Raw genomic sequence first — 16,317 nt, 5'->3', positions numbered from 1 at the left:
AACCTAAAGAATGGGTGGATAGGCAACCTAAGTCCGGCCCTAAGGATCGCCTCACTAATGGCCACACAGCCCGGCCTTGGGTAACAGGCTCTCTCTTTCGGCCCGGGGAGGATCAAGTCTACACTGTCTGGGATCCTATATTCTGTCCTAAGTCTACCCAGGTCGGTCTCCCTTAATTTTGATGGGTAGTCCGACGCCCCCCAATGCACAGAAGTATCTGGGGGGCTATCTGGTCGTTTCCATATGTTCTCCCCCCCCATTATTGCCCCAGCTATTTTTGAGGAGGTCGCCACAATGGGCTCGTCCACCCTCACTATTTCTAGGCCCCTCCCCAAACCAGAACTCCCTTCCGAGGCCATTCGTTAAGAAATTTTTTAAAGTCCAAATGGGTGCTGAAACTTACGGGTTTGGAAGTTTTTCCTAGCCGGAAATGGTGTAGGATCGCCGGAAGTATCGTTCTTTCTCGCCGGAGTTGCTTGCAAAACGCCGGAATTTTGAGAGCAAATTGTGATTTTAGTCTTGCAAAGGTAGAAAGTCTGAGAAAACCCCAGAGTCCTCCTTTTATTGGAAAAACAAGTCCAATCTCCACCGTTGAATTCAAATGCGATCAATCTAAGCCGTTCGTCACATCCTCAATCCGGGCCGTTGAAATGAAACGCCAGATTTGATCTACGCCCAAGATGTCGCTGTGACCTTCACGCTAAATTGAAATGCGTCACCTCGGTTACAACCAGCCGTCAATAATAATTACTAGCCGCAGCAGCCTTTTAGGAGAATGGGCATAGCACCCAACTGTCACCTTGGAAACACGCAACAGTTGTCAAATCATTGGACGTTTGGGTCGCCTCGGATGAGCTCCTCCTCCAACTTTACAAAGCTTGGACGCACCTGACGCGAACGCCCCATTGGGTCATCGCCTCGGATGCTGCGTTTCCTCCCATGCTTTACAAAGTTTTAGCCATCTCCCCACTCGTCGACCTTTTTCTGTCCACGCATCGGTGCGAGATGAGTTCCTCCTCCAACTTTACAAAGCTTGGACGCACCTGACGCGAACGCCCCGTTGGGTCATCGCCTCGGACGCTGCGTTTCCTCCCATGCTTTACAAAGTTTCAGCCATCTCCCCACGCGTCGACCTTTTTCCGTCAACGTATCAGTGCGAGATCAGTTCCTCCTCCAACTTTACAAAGCTTGGACGCACCTGACGCGAACGCCCCATTGAGTCATCGCCTCGGACGCTTCGTTTCCTCCCATGCTTTACAAAGTTTCAGCTATCCCCACGCGTCGACCTGTTCTGTCAGCGCATCGACGGCAGATGAGCTCTTTCTCCAACTTCACAAAGCTGGGACACGCCTGACGCGAATGCCCCGCATCTGCCTATTATCCTAACCTCGGCTGCTGCGACGAATCGACCCCCAAAAGGTCCCATGACTCGCGGCCCGGTCAGGAAAACAAATCCACGCATAATATAAATATTCATTCCTACGCCTCAATTATTCGCGCCTCGATACCGAAGTGCCATCTCACCACCGAGGCCGAGATCAAGTAGACCCTACGCAGCACCATTTACTCCAACCTAAAGACGACCCTCCCGAAGCTTCTCCGAAGTGATATATCGATTCCTACTACTAATCTGCCGAAGCATCTCACCTCCGAGGTCGAGATCAAGTGGACCCCGGTTAGAAGATCCGCCGCCAATTTAAGATTTGTCCTGCACCTAAGGCTTAAATTGATTTGACATCTCCATGAGGCTATTTGATGTGACTTATCAACTTTATGTCAATTCAACTCGGGGGAAACAAACTGTCCGCCCACTCTACAAGCGCGGCTGATTGACGCCTATGAGCAGACGCTTCATATCATCAGATGTACACACGCGTTCCACATCCAGCGGTTCATACCACCTATAAATACCCAAGGTTTGGCAAGAGGTAAAGGAGATGAAACTCTCAATACATAGCATTCCATAACAAGTTTATATATTCTCCTCCCCCTTTATTGATTGATTTGTGTAGCCCCTGGGCACTGTTCCGACCACCCAAACCTGACTTGACCGTCGGAGTGTATACGGCCGCCACCACCCCCGTCGGTTCCGGCCATGTGCGCCTGACCGTTTGTTCATTTCGCAAGGAGGAATACGTGGAGTAGCTATAAGTTGGTCACGTGGAGGAGCCATTTTTGGAGGTCAACATAGATAAAATCCCTTTTTTTCATATTTGTTGAAAGTATTTTCTTCATTTTTTTCGTTCATCTTTGACCGAGATCATAAACAATAAAAGATAAATCTCTTTTATTTCATATTTGATATTTAGATCTATATATATGTATTTATAGACAAATTAAATCCAACTAATTAAATATGACAAGTACACACAGGTTATATTTATTGTCAAATGCACATGCCATTTATTGGTTGGCAGTGTTGGGTTGGTCTACGGTGGGTCGCAAGGGGTGATGTGAAGAATCGATCAGCAGAGGCGAGGGCAAAATTTATGGAGTCGCGAGTGAAAGAAGCATGAAAAGTATGACACTGATTTATATGATCTCTATTTCTTATAAATTAAATTAAATTGTTTATCTTTAATTCGTAAAAAAAAAAAAAAAATTGATGAAGGTATATTTAAAATATGCAAATGAACCAATATTGTAATGTCTTAATTAATATCTTGCATATTACTTTAATTTAAATGATGGCGTCAATACTATGACAAAATTTCGAAGAAAAACCTCTGTTGACTTTTGATAAAAGAAACTACTTGAATTTTATTCAGCCCTTGTTTGGGTCCTCATTAAAATTATAATATATTTTCTTTTCTTTTTTTCCAATCACATTTTTCAAAAAAATAATATTACATTTAAATTCAAAAATTTTCTTCTTTTTTGACTACATATTGTTCAAAAAAATACTATTTCAAAAATTATAATTTCAAATAATTGGGGCCATACGGGGCTCAATTATTCTTGTCAAATACATATCCTTATTTCCTAAGAAGTTGTCCAAATTTTCTGAGGGGATTATGGACCGTGGACTGTACAGGGGATTTCTCCCCATGCTAGTGGAATTACACATTATACTTGGCCCATGTTTGTTATCTATTAATTTTTTTTTATTTTTTAGAAATGAGTTTTGGAATGGCGATTTTTTTTAGAGAATATGTGGTTAAAAAGTGAGAATTTTTTTTTGAATTTAAGTGTAAAATATTTTATTGTGTGAATGTATCATTTAAAATGAGTTTTTTTTTTAAAACAAAAAAAAAAAGAATTTTGATTTAATGGAAGGCAACATCAGTTTAATTCAATATTTCTCTTTCATAATATACTAATTTAAACTACTAATGGAAAAAACTCTAAAATTTAATGACTAAAATTTTGCCATGACCTCTTTGAACAATCACTCCCTAATCATCAAGTCCGAATCAACTCTTTGAACTTCGTGATTTAGTCACGGAACTTTGGATTTAGTCCATTTTCAACTGGAAAATTGATTGAGGTAATTTCAAATATACATTGCTTCCATAAATGTTTTGTTCATAATATAGTATGTGCATGTAATATAAAAAAGTATGATCATTGGAGCTACATAATAACTTAAAAGAAGGGGCGTAAAGTAAACGTTTTGCGAGGTTATGGGTGTTGGGATTTGGATTCAAAATCACCACCATTTATTAATGTGTGAAATTAATAGGTCCTATATAAGTATGTTGTTTTCGTTCGCTTATTTATTTGATTAATTAGTTCAATGGGACTTGGATTCAAAATCACCACCATATATTAATGTGTGAAATTAATAGGTCCTAAATGAGTATGTTGTTTTCGTTCGCTTATTTAGTTGATTAATTAGTGCAATTACATTCAAGACAATCGTGTCTCCAACTTTGATTAATTCTATTTGGGAGTGCTCATTAACTCTAACCTTAGCCTATGTTTATCTCTTTCTTTTCTACTGCATTAAATATTAGCATCAAGTTTAGATCAAATTGGTTTCATATACTTCTATAACAACTTAATCTACTTTGGTCCGATGTACATATAGGTACTGACCTTTTTTCTACATTTTCTGAAAGGGATTGCTTTTGAAGAAGAATGCAAAAATTTCTGAACGTTAAGAATGATTTTGGTTTTTGGGAAAGGGATTGCTCCTAACAAAATCCAAAGGGATTGCTCCTAACAAAATCCATTGCTTTGAGACCCGTTTTCTTTGCAAGTCAGTAAAATTTCTTTAACACGGTCATCCATATTTTATAGGCTCTTCAACATGCAAAAGAAGCCTTGAGGTTACGAAAGAAGCTTTTGGCTAAAATGTTTTTTTTACTAAAGCACGAGAGGGAAAGAATTTTATGAAGAAGAGTGGAAATATTAAAGGAATACATGAGTATTGAGGCGTTAGAGATTTCTTATCTAGTAACGATTGATGGGTGGCTAGGTGACAACATTTCTTGTGAATTTGACTACATTATTACTCCTTGGAATGTACTTAGCTCTTACCTTGAAAGCGTCTTTCAGGTATTGAATTCTTTAATTCAAATATTTTGGTTAAAGTTTTATATGAAATAATGTTTCTGTTATATATCATTATTTCATCACAATTATTTGTGTGTCACAAGTTGCAAGGATATATGAGAATACATGAAATGCGTAAGAAGCTCAAGCTTCTTTACTCTGGGGGAAGATCATCTCCCAATTTCGGGCTTGACACTTTTTGAAATTTATTTTTCTTCTATGTTAAGATGATTGTTTTATTTTTCCTCCTTACTTTATCATGATTTAACTAAAGATTTTAAGGGTATGTTTGATTGCAAGCATGAAATTTACATGCGAATAATTTTTAGGCAATTGACAATTGTCAATTAAATGTGTTTAATTGATTTTACTTTCAACCTAGAAAATGTTATTCTTGTCAATTTTTTATTAGTATGTAAATAGGAGTGAGAGGGAAGGAGTAGATGAGAGAGAGAGAGAGAGAATGGATTACCTGGAAATAAAAACTTACTCTCCTTGAGGAAAATATTTTTCTTGTTTTCAAGGAAAATATGGTAACATGACCAGGAAAATATTTTTAATGGAAAAAAAATCAATCAAAACAGCTAAGAAGTAGGAATTTGGGTGGAAAAATAACATTTTTCATGAAAAATATTGACAATTAAACACACTCTAACTTCTATTTAAACTTTATCATGAAGACTATACGGCAAAAGGTTTTGTTGAAGCCAATTAGAAAAGGAGCTATGCAGTTGATGATAATCGCGCAATTATTATTTGCACGAAATGTCCAAATTTTCTGAAAGTGATAATTAATCAGGAAATGAGATATTTACTTTTATATAAATCTTATAGGAATGTAGAAAGGCTGCCTTTCAATGAATTATATCGTGTTAGACATTTGTACATATGGACATTAAATAAGTTAATTTCTTCTGAGTGGAATCCTGAAAAAGTTGGGACACTACAAGCTATTGGATAAGAGTTAATTTGATGATTGTGAAAAAGAGATTAAGAAGAAATTACAGCATGATGTACTTGATCTTGTATTGACTAGTTTTGAAACCAATCAAATTCATCGCCTTCGTGACCAGATGATATGTTGGCGGTGTCTTCATCTTGAAGCTATTAAATTTGATTCTTTGAGAATATTTATATACATGAATTAGTACTTTATCCAAAAAAAGCTCTCTAAAGCTACTGATTAGTTTGGGTAAGATGATATTCTATTATTTTCAATTTTTAACCGATCCATGTTTTTCTATTTATCTTGTTAAGCCCATGTTTGCGCCACATTCTGGGAAAAAAATATGTTATTTAATTTCACTTATTATTTAATGTCAAATTGACGACACTTAGATTGAGGTTGTAACCTCAGTGAGGTTAATAGGATTACTCAAAATTATATGGCTAGGATAGTGTTTTTTTTTTTAAACAAAAAATAAAAATTTTGTGATTTAAAAAGAAGTTTTTTTTGAGATTATGTATAATATTATTTTATTGAAGAATATATGATTGATAAGAAGATAGAGAAAAATAAATTATAATTTTAATAGGACCAAACACGAGTTAAATAATGTATGCATGCTGCAGAACTTGTGAAGATTGTTTTCTCAGATGGTAATAGTCATTATCTTTAATCATACTAGTCTTTTTTCTTTAATATTTAACTGTATTTATTACGCTGGAAGTTTTTATGGCTTGTATGGGGAAAAACATTTGGCAAATCAACTTTTTTTCGAATTACATCAATTTTGTTCAACAATAGTTCATCGTGTTTATCAAAAACTTGTTCGCCAAATGCTTTTGTTTAGTAACTCGATTAGAATCAATTTTCCTAGGGATGTGTTAGTTGTTGAACAAGTCAATCTACTGTATTATATATGCAGGTTCACTTTTAGTACTCATCTGGAAACTAGATATATAATAAAAATGTTTTTGATCTTCATGTTACCAATAATATAAATGATTGTTTTAATGTATCTTGTTATTGTGAAACAGAGTACTTTGTTGTGAGATTTTGCACATTGAGACATCCAAAGTCGTTTTTGCTGAAGTCGGCCTTTATAATTTGTCAGGAAGTTTTTGTATTTTTTCAAAATGTTAGACTACGATTTGTTATTATTTAAATGTTAATGTAATGAGAGATAAATGTCTCACCTTTACTTAATGAATTTCTTCTTTTTTCTTTCTTTGTGCAATGAAAGCATGCATGAAGGCTAAGATGAACATATCTTTGTTTGCTTATTTTCATAAATTTATAATCATGCTATTCCCTTAATACACTCTTAAGCACTTTGAAGCTATGTTCTTAGCATTTAACTCATTGAGCTGTTGTTTGTCTACCACTTTCCAAATTTTTTTTTTAAACTCATTTTCAATCATACATTCTCATAGTAAAATATTTTGCATGTGAATGTAAAATTTTTCTTACGTTTCAACCACACATTATAAAAAAATCACTATTTCAAAACTTATTCTCCCAAAAAAATCTTTATAATAGGCATCAAATAAGTGTTGGTGCTGATATGGTGAGATTGTATTGTTCTTCTGCTGGCCAAACATGGATTCTAGCGTTCAATTTGAATTTAGATAATTAATATATTATATTTCTGCAACTAGATAAAATATTGAAAGGTGCTTTAATTAAAAACTATGAGATTTGTAACATCATGCATTCCTTGTGAAAAATAGTAAAGTTTGATTCTTTTATTCTTTTACATTACGAATGACATAGGCTTCGGATCAGGTGTCTCCTAATGCAACGATTTTATTAATAGTTGGACGTCACATTGGGGTTCCATTGTTGTAAATGATATAGCTCCAAAGTTCATAGAGATTATAAGGAGTCAACTAGAATGTTTTGAAAATTGTCCAAATATTGAACATAGAGAGTTCGTGTGTTCGTTGTTTTCCAAATTGTATACAGTTGATAATAGCATCCATAATTATTATAGTAAATTATTTAGATGGATTTTAATGTATTCATTTACAGACCACTTTACATTTGTGTCGTCGTATCAACTTGCTCGATTATGTTAGGAACCTTAGTTCGTAGTAGCGAATTTATTAGCTTTAAAATGATGGATTGTTTATTTTTTTATTCAATTAGTCATATGCTTGGAAACATGTCATGGTGGGACAATGGTCAAGTTCTGAACATCTTGTATTCAGGAAAGAGTATCTGTTCATAAGTGATGTTATGTTTTCCTTAAGATATTCAGTAAATATCTCTCGTGTATGGATAAATATTCTTTCTTGTATACAAGGTGCTCAGAATTTGGTCATTGTCCCCAACATGATATGTTTCCAAGTACTAATTGAATAAAAAATAAATAATCAATCATTTTAATGCTAGTAAAATCGCTGTTATGATCCAAGATTCCTAGCATAATCAAGCAAATTAACAATTCTTATTGATTTCAGAACATAAATGTAACGTGGTTTATGAATGAATACATTAAAATCCATCTAAAGATTTTACTATAATAATATGTTGTTATCAACTGTATACAATTTAAAAAATAATGAATGCACAAAATCTATCTTCAATATTTGGGTCGTCTTCAAAGCATGTTGACTTTCCATAATCTCTGTGAACTTTGGAGCTATGTCATTGACAAAAGTGGAACCTCAAGGTGTCGTCTAACTATTAACAAAATCATTGTATTGGGAGACACCTGAACTGGAACCTACGTTGTTTGTAATGTAAAAGAATCAGACTTTTACCATATTTCACAAAGAATGCATGATGTTACAAATCTCACATTTTCTGAATTAAAGTTCCTTCCAATGTATTATCTAGTGGCAGAAGTATAATATATTGATTATCTAAATTCAAATTGGATACTAGAATTCATGGTTTGATGACGGAAGAACAATACAATCTCATCATCTTAGTATCAGCACCTATTTGATGGTTATCAGAAAGAATTTTTTTGGGAAAAATGAGTTTTGGAATAGTGATTTTTTTTTATAATATGGTTGAAAAATAATAAAAATTTTTTGATTTATATATAAAATATTTTATTGTGAGAATGTGATTAAAAATAAATTTAAAAAGAAAAAGAGTTTTTTGGGGAATGATAAACAAATAACTCAATGCTAATAAACATAGCTTCAAAGTGTTCTAGAGTATATTTGGAGAATTGTATCATTATAAATTTATGAAAATAAACAGATAAAAATATGTTCATCTTGACCTTTTTACATGCCTTTCTTCAACAAAGGTTGATGAATAAGGAAGCCAATTTTAATAATTTATTATATTAAATTGAATATAAAAAAGAAGAAGAAGAAATTCACTAAGCAAAGGTAAGACATTTCTCCCTCGTTACAATATCATTTAAATAATAGCAATGGGAGAAAAATCGAGGTCTAACCTTTTGAAAAGGTACATGAACTTCACGATAACTTATAAAGGTTGACTTCAGTAGAGACGACTTTAGATGTCTCAATGTGTAAAATCTCGCAACAAACTACTCTGCTTTACAAAAATAGGGTACATTAAAACAATTATTTATATTATTTGTAACATAAAGATCAAAAATATTTTTGTTATATACGTAGTCTCTCGATAAGTATTATAAGTGAAACTGTGTATGTAATACAGCAAATTGGTTTATTCAATAGCTAACACATCCTCAAGAAAATTGATTCCTATTGAGTTAGTAAACAAAGAATTAGGTGGAGAAGTTGATGGAAACACGATGAACTATTGCTGAGCAAAATTGATATACTTCGAAAAAAAAGTTAATCTACCAAATGTTTTTCACCATACAAGCCATATGAATTTTCTGCACAATAAATACAGTTAAATATTAAAGAAAAATGAATAATATGATTCAATATAATGACTGTTTACATCTCAGAAAACTATCTTTACAAGCTTTGCAGCGTGTATCATTATTTAGCCTATGTTTGGCCCCACTGAAATTATAATTTATTTTTCTCTATCTTCTTATCAATCATATATTTTTCAATAATATTACACATAATGCTAATTTTTTTTTCTTTTTTAATCACAATTTATTAAAAAAAAACTATTCCTGCCATTAAAATTTCAAATTATGGGGATAAATAGTGACTTACTAAAAATGGATAATCAAATACAAAGGGTTTATAATCAAAGTAGGAGATTATGTTAGAAGAAGGGTAAAGTTGTAATTAAAGAAAACGTAAACGATGGTATAATACCAATATTTTACAATATCTTATATGTAGAACTTGTCATTGAATGCACAATTCCATATATTCACATACTAGTGAGTACTTACGGATTAAGTTTTATAAGCCAAATCAAAAAATGGACGGGTAAAAAAATTGAAAATAATAGAATATCATCTTACTCAAACTAATCAATAGCTTTAGAAAAAGCTTTCTTTGGACAAGGTCCCGATTCGTGCATATAAATTTCCTCAAAGAACCAAATTTAACAGCTTCAAGGTGAAGACAATGCCAACATATCATCTTGTCAAAAAGGCGATTAATTTGATTGTCTCAAAACTGGTCAATACAAGATCTGGTATATCATGCTGTAATTTCTTCTTAGTCTGTTTTGCACGATCATCAAATGAATTCTTTTCGCCAATGACTTGTAGTGCCCCAACTTTTTCGAGATCGGAGTCAAAATACCTCCACTCTGAAAAATTAACTTATTTAATGCTAATATGTACAAATGTTTAATGGCGGCCTTTTTTACATTTCTATAAGATTTATTTACATAAAAGTAAATCTCTCATTTCCTGATTAATAATCACTTCTAGAGTATTTGCACATTTCGTGTAAGTAATAATTGCGCGATAAAGTTTTAAATGGAAGTTAATATATTTAGTAGAATTGTGCTAAAGTAAGGGAAAAGAATAAAACAACCTACATAACATCCAAAAAAGAATAAATTTTACGAAGTGCCAAGCTTGAAATTGGGAGATGCTCTTCCCCCACAGCAAAGAAGCTTGATGTTGTAAATATGTATCGTCCACTCCTTTTTTTTTTATATTCATTTGTATTTTGTTGGACCATTGGCACGAAGCGTGAGGCAGTGTATTTCTTCATTTTTCAGTCAATCTACCATTCTTGCACTATCTTCTTTCCAAAAAACTAAAATCTCGTGTAAATTCAAATTGGAAAAGAAGGCCAAAATTGCACATACTATTGTTCTGAACGGGTTGATCAGTTGCTCTTATGTAAGTTACGCATTACTTTCTTTTACTTTTTTGTCTAAATCAAATGTCGCAAATACGTATCATCCTCCACATTTTTTTTTCATTTCCTTAGCTAAAAACGATGTATTATGTTGGGCCATTGGCACGAAGCGTGAGGTAGTGTATTTAGTACCATTTCTCCATTTTTCGCTCAATCTACCATTCTTGCACTATCATCTTCTTTCCAAAAAACTGTGCTGAGGTCTCAGCTCAGCGTAGAGATATGTGGTCTCCGCGTGCAATTTTTTGTTCTCTTGAATTAATCATGTTTCATTTTAGGTTTATATAAACAAGCCATGATGTTAATTTTGTTCATGAATGGTGGTATGTGCATATATTCAAAGAAGCTATGCACCTTTACTGGATTTTAACGAAAGAAAGCCCTTTCATCATAATCCCATCTACTGAAAAGGGGGCGGTGTGGAGAGGGAAAAAGGAACCTCTCCTCGCGTGCTGAGGCAACGCTTCTTTCCCATTCTCGTCCATAGCTAAACAAGTCCACATTAATTGTATCTTCTTGTTTGATCTGTTTGACTCCCTCAAAAAGCAGTCTCTCAAAATTAGGAAAACAAACCCCAATGGGTTCGATTCCATCAAGCGTATGGTGGCGGCACTGGTCATGGTGGTAAGCGGCAGAAGAATCAACGGCTGTCAAGCATAGGTAAACAGTAATGAAGAAGGGGAAGAAGAATGCGAAATGGCTAGGGTTTTTTTCCCCCTTGGCTGCTTTGGTTTTATTTTATATTATCGATTACTTAATTTATTGATTTTTAGTATTATAATCCGATGAAAATTTTCGTTTTAGATGAAAGTTCTATGATTTAGGCCTCATTTGATTCCCATAGATTTAAGAATGAGAATGAAAAATATAGCCATTACGGGACCCACACAAGAGATAAAAAGTCAAATATGGTTGTTTGATATGATGGATAACTGTTATATTTTTCATTTTCGTGGCCAAAGAATGGAAATCAAACGGGGGCTTAGTGAAAATTAAAGTGAATGAGGCGAACCTATAATTTTTTTATTATCAATTTGAAAATGAAATAAAAAAAGAGGTTGAAATTTCTTACTTTAAAGGAGAAGCAATCACGACAAGTTTCATGTTGTTATAGTTGTTGTGGATGAAACTTGGGGGAAATTTTGTTCTGTGAATAAGTTGAAGTTCTTGTGAGTACACCGAAAAAACCAGAGATTGGAGACAAGGAACAAACAACACCCAAAAAAATTCATAAAAAAGGAATGAAATGCTATTTCTTTAGAAGAAAGAAGGGATTGTAACTAAGAAAAGGCAAGTGTGCTTCTGTGAGATCCAAGACAACTGCAAAAGAGGAGACGTGATGAAGCAGTGATAAACTCTATTGTCCAAAGAAGTGAGAGATATGAAGAATCGAAGATGATCACTATTAGAGAAATCACCTATGCAAATATTATGATTTTGAGTGGATGATCCACTTTGCTTGAGGTTGTTAGTTTAGATGAAGGGAAGGATATGCTATAAACTAAACTAGGACAAGAAAGAGAGTGATTTTTATACAACCTCTGCAGTAGCACGATTTTGGATAGAGAAGGAATAAAATACTGAGAGGTGATGACTTAGAAGCTTTTAAAGCACATGCAATATGTAATGCGGCACAACTCACTAAAATGGATAGAGAAGGGAAGAAAAGAACTTCAAAAGGTAAATAGCACAAGTTGGAGAAATCGTTGTCTTTGAGGGATGTTGAGATTCACTATTGCCTTTTCCTTCTAGATGTCACCATCATCGTTAACATCATCCGTGAAATCAAGTTAGCTTGGAGACTTGCAAGTTTTTAGCTAGACACTATTCTGATTTTGCACCCTGTGTGTATAGTGGATTTCTTTAGCCCCCGTTTGGCCTCCATTTTCTAAAAATGAAAATGGGTGGAATAGTATTATTTTGAAAAATGTGTGGTTGTAAAAGAAAGAAATTTTTTTGATTTACGTGTAATATTATTTTATGAAAAATTGTATGGTTGAAAAATAGAAGAGAGAAAAATGGAATGTAATGTAATAAAATTTAATGGGGGGCAAACGGGGGCTTAGTCTACTATTTGGAATCACCAGAAGTAAAAACAAACATCTGGCAAATATCTTGTTATGTGTATCTATTATTTCTTCTTTCCAATGGTCTTGTTTTATAAACATTCAGGTTTTGTTTAAATCTTTACTCTAGTTTTGATGAAAAAGAGCTATGTTCATATATGTTCTTGACTTAATTTTTTTTATGTTAGTACGAGGGAAAATAGGATAATCTACCCTATGAAATCCAACATCTAAAAAGCCCTAGATTTAACTCGCTGATAATATTTTCCAATATTAGATTATAAATGATAATGGATGTAATTAATCCAATAAATTGTTATGATGAATTTTACCAACTACCGTCCTTATCAAATATTATGAATGTGAGGGTGTATATTGATTATGAAACAATTGTTATGTTGCAGTTAGATCATTGACATGATCCAATTTCTTCTTCGGGTTGATCTCTTTCTGCCCTTAAATGACCATGATCTAAAGAACTCTGCACTTCTATCTGACTGTGTAAGCTTGTATCTATAGCACCCCAAACAAGACCAACAAGTACTTGTTTGGTATGGACTTTCTTGCTTCATCATATAGGTTGACATGACAGATTGAATAAATAATTTTCTTGCAATTAAATTAGTCATGATTTGATGGTTAATAATCGACATAGAATTTGTATGATTTACCATTTATGGTTCTCAAATCATTTTCCATTCTTTTTGAGCACCCATTTTCACTTCTACTAGAGGGAAATTTTATCTATAATCATAGTATTGACATAGAATTATGGATTGTTCTTTCATAGTTGATGACATTGTTGTCGTAGTTAAAATAAATATCAATTTCTAAGTTTTGATGTTGAAAACATAATTTTGTAGCCTGTAACTCTTATTGTGACATTCTCTGGAGTGGGTGGTAACCTTCAATTGTCTAACATGGTGAGCAATAAAAGGGGAGAACAAATAATTGAATTGTGAATATTAGACCCTAGCTCCTGATTTGAGACATTATGGGACTAAAAGTTACTGAGCTCATTCATCCAATGGGATAGAATTCCTACCATACAGTGCTGTCGGGCTTACAAGGCTGGTACTTGCCTTTTGAACTGACTTTCTTTACAAATTTCTTTTATGGGTAATTATGTATTCTTATTTGTCTACTTCCTTCTTCTTTCTCTTGGCAGGCAAATGCATCCTCTTTAGGAACTGTGCAGTCAATTCTCAGTTACCAATGTAGATTCTATCATTTTGGCCCTGCAAGTGAGACATCATTGTATAGTCTTTCCTTTCACTTGATCTTAGTGACTGACCTAGAATCTAGCCAAACTTTCTTAAAATTATTTAAAGCTAACCAAAGCGTGCACACACCTTTTTTTTTTTTAACTCTCAATAACTAGCATTAAGAACGAAATTACGTTAAATACACGGCATGAGTGAAGAGGACAGAAAACAAACAATTGAAGTAGTTGCAGAATGAATCCAGATGTAAGACATCACCTGAGTAATAAGTTAAATTAACGGGTTTCAAGACGTCAATAGTTGAGTAGTTCTCACTTTGTGTGTTTGACCTGTTGATTAGTGGTGTTCTTTAAAAACATTTTTTCATTCCATCTGTCAGTAATATCCTTAGTTCTTATATTTCGATTAAGAAAAAGATCATTTGTTACACAAAGAACTATTAAGTGATTTTGTTATTGCTGAATAACATGAGGCTATGTCTAGTGGCGAATCCAGAACTTCGACTCAGCTAGGGCGAACGTTGACCGTTGACGGACGTTGACCGTTGACCGTTGACGGACGACGAATGTAGCGATGTCGTTTATTAATATCCTCCGCCCATATAAGATTTTTGTCCTAAACAAAATATTTTGTGCTTTAGTGTAATCCACACACACAAAACATAAAATTCTATGCCAAAACTAGTAGAAACTCGCCAAACAAATAACAGTAAAAATCAAAAGTGGTCGGAGTAAACTTTAAGACTCCCAAAATCACAATTTTAATACATCATTATGGTCGACAAATCACAATAAAATTTAAAAAGCAATCCATTATATTTGTCAACAGAGTCCATGTCATACTTTCCATAGAAGCAAATACCATCCACTAAATGTTTTATACTACTTTTCTGAATGTTTCATCAAGCTACCACGTTGTCAAACACTTTTGAGAGCTTTATATAAATGCTACATACAGCAATGAGAAAAAGTACAAACATCTTTACTAAAAGGCACATCTTCTGTAATCTGCATATCAAATATCATTTAACTGCAATGAAACACCAAAACAATTTCCAACAAAGTCAAAAACACATTCACAATTTTCACTCTCTCAAAAGCTCAGAATAACAAACTAAAACCACCAAAAAATCGTAAAAAAAAAGACCCTAAATCAATAAATTACTGACTTAAACCAACAAAAAAAAACACTCCGGACAATCAAGAAGACCAAGATTTTCTCAGAATAATCACAAATAAATATTCACATATACAATAATTTTATCCATTTTAATAGACTTACAGACTATCCATGGCAGTCGGTGGCATGAAGATGGCAAGTCCCAGCCTCCCAGTCCTAGGACCCAAGCAACTGAGCAAGTCCACCATCCACGGCAGGCAGAGAGAATCAGATAAAGGGAGGAAATTGGGTGAAATTTGAAATCAATTGTCGTGACTGTGAGCCATCTGATGGTTTTGGAATTTGGACAATGGCTAGCTAATGGGCCTAATGTTGTTTAAGAAAAGGGGCCTAAAACAACTAAGCCCACTAGGTAAAAGAAGAAGAAGAAGAAGCCCAAATCAATTTCAAATCTTCTTCTTCCTCGTGGTTGTGACTCCTGTGAGTTCCATCCAGCTCTGCAACTTCCATTTCCACCCAGCAGTTATTGAAGACTCCGGTGGATCCAGCTAGGGTGACCGCCCTAGCTCGCCACCCCCTGGATCTGCCCCTGGCTGCGTCATAAGTTTGAGTTACATAGATGAGTAATATTGTTCATACTATTAGGCATTCTTTTGTGTGGTGGGAGGAAAAGAATCACTCGCATTCACAGATCCTTTATCAGCTCCTCCAGTAACTTTAGTTTTTTGGTTAATTTGATTGCATCTTCTTTTATTCATGTTTATTTGTCGTTTTAGTAATTCTTTTTTCAGTAACCTTTGGTCTATTTCCTACTACCGTATTAAAATTTTTGATTATTACATTGTATTAAGTTTCGAATTGTCTTTTCAACAATGTCATCTTGGAGTAGTACGCTATATTGCTATCTTATGATGATTTTGATATTTCTTTCCAATTGTCATGCTATTATCAATATTAAGGTGATAATTACAGATAAGTTTGATCATTGATGACTTTATATGAGAAGACCGGTTGTCAACATGGCCCATTGTTGAAATTGGTTCTACCATGAAATGTTGTTCCAAGTGCTCCAGGCGTGCTACTGATCAGTCCCTACATCACGTGATGTCAATCTTCTATCAATTTGCGACTTTGTTTAAGGCTACAACACTTTTTACATTGCAAATGTTGTTTGTTCTTTTCTGATAACAGTGATTCTTCCTGTTTCTTTAGCAAATTTCTTGAAATTC

The sequence above is a fragment of the Olea europaea genome, chromosome 8, assembly GCF_002742605.1.
Source record: "Olea europaea var. sylvestris chromosome 8, O_europaea_v1, whole genome shotgun sequence".
NCBI lineage: Eukaryota > Viridiplantae > Streptophyta > Magnoliopsida > Lamiales > Oleaceae > Olea > Olea europaea.
This window is presented reverse-complemented; position numbering follows the sequence as displayed.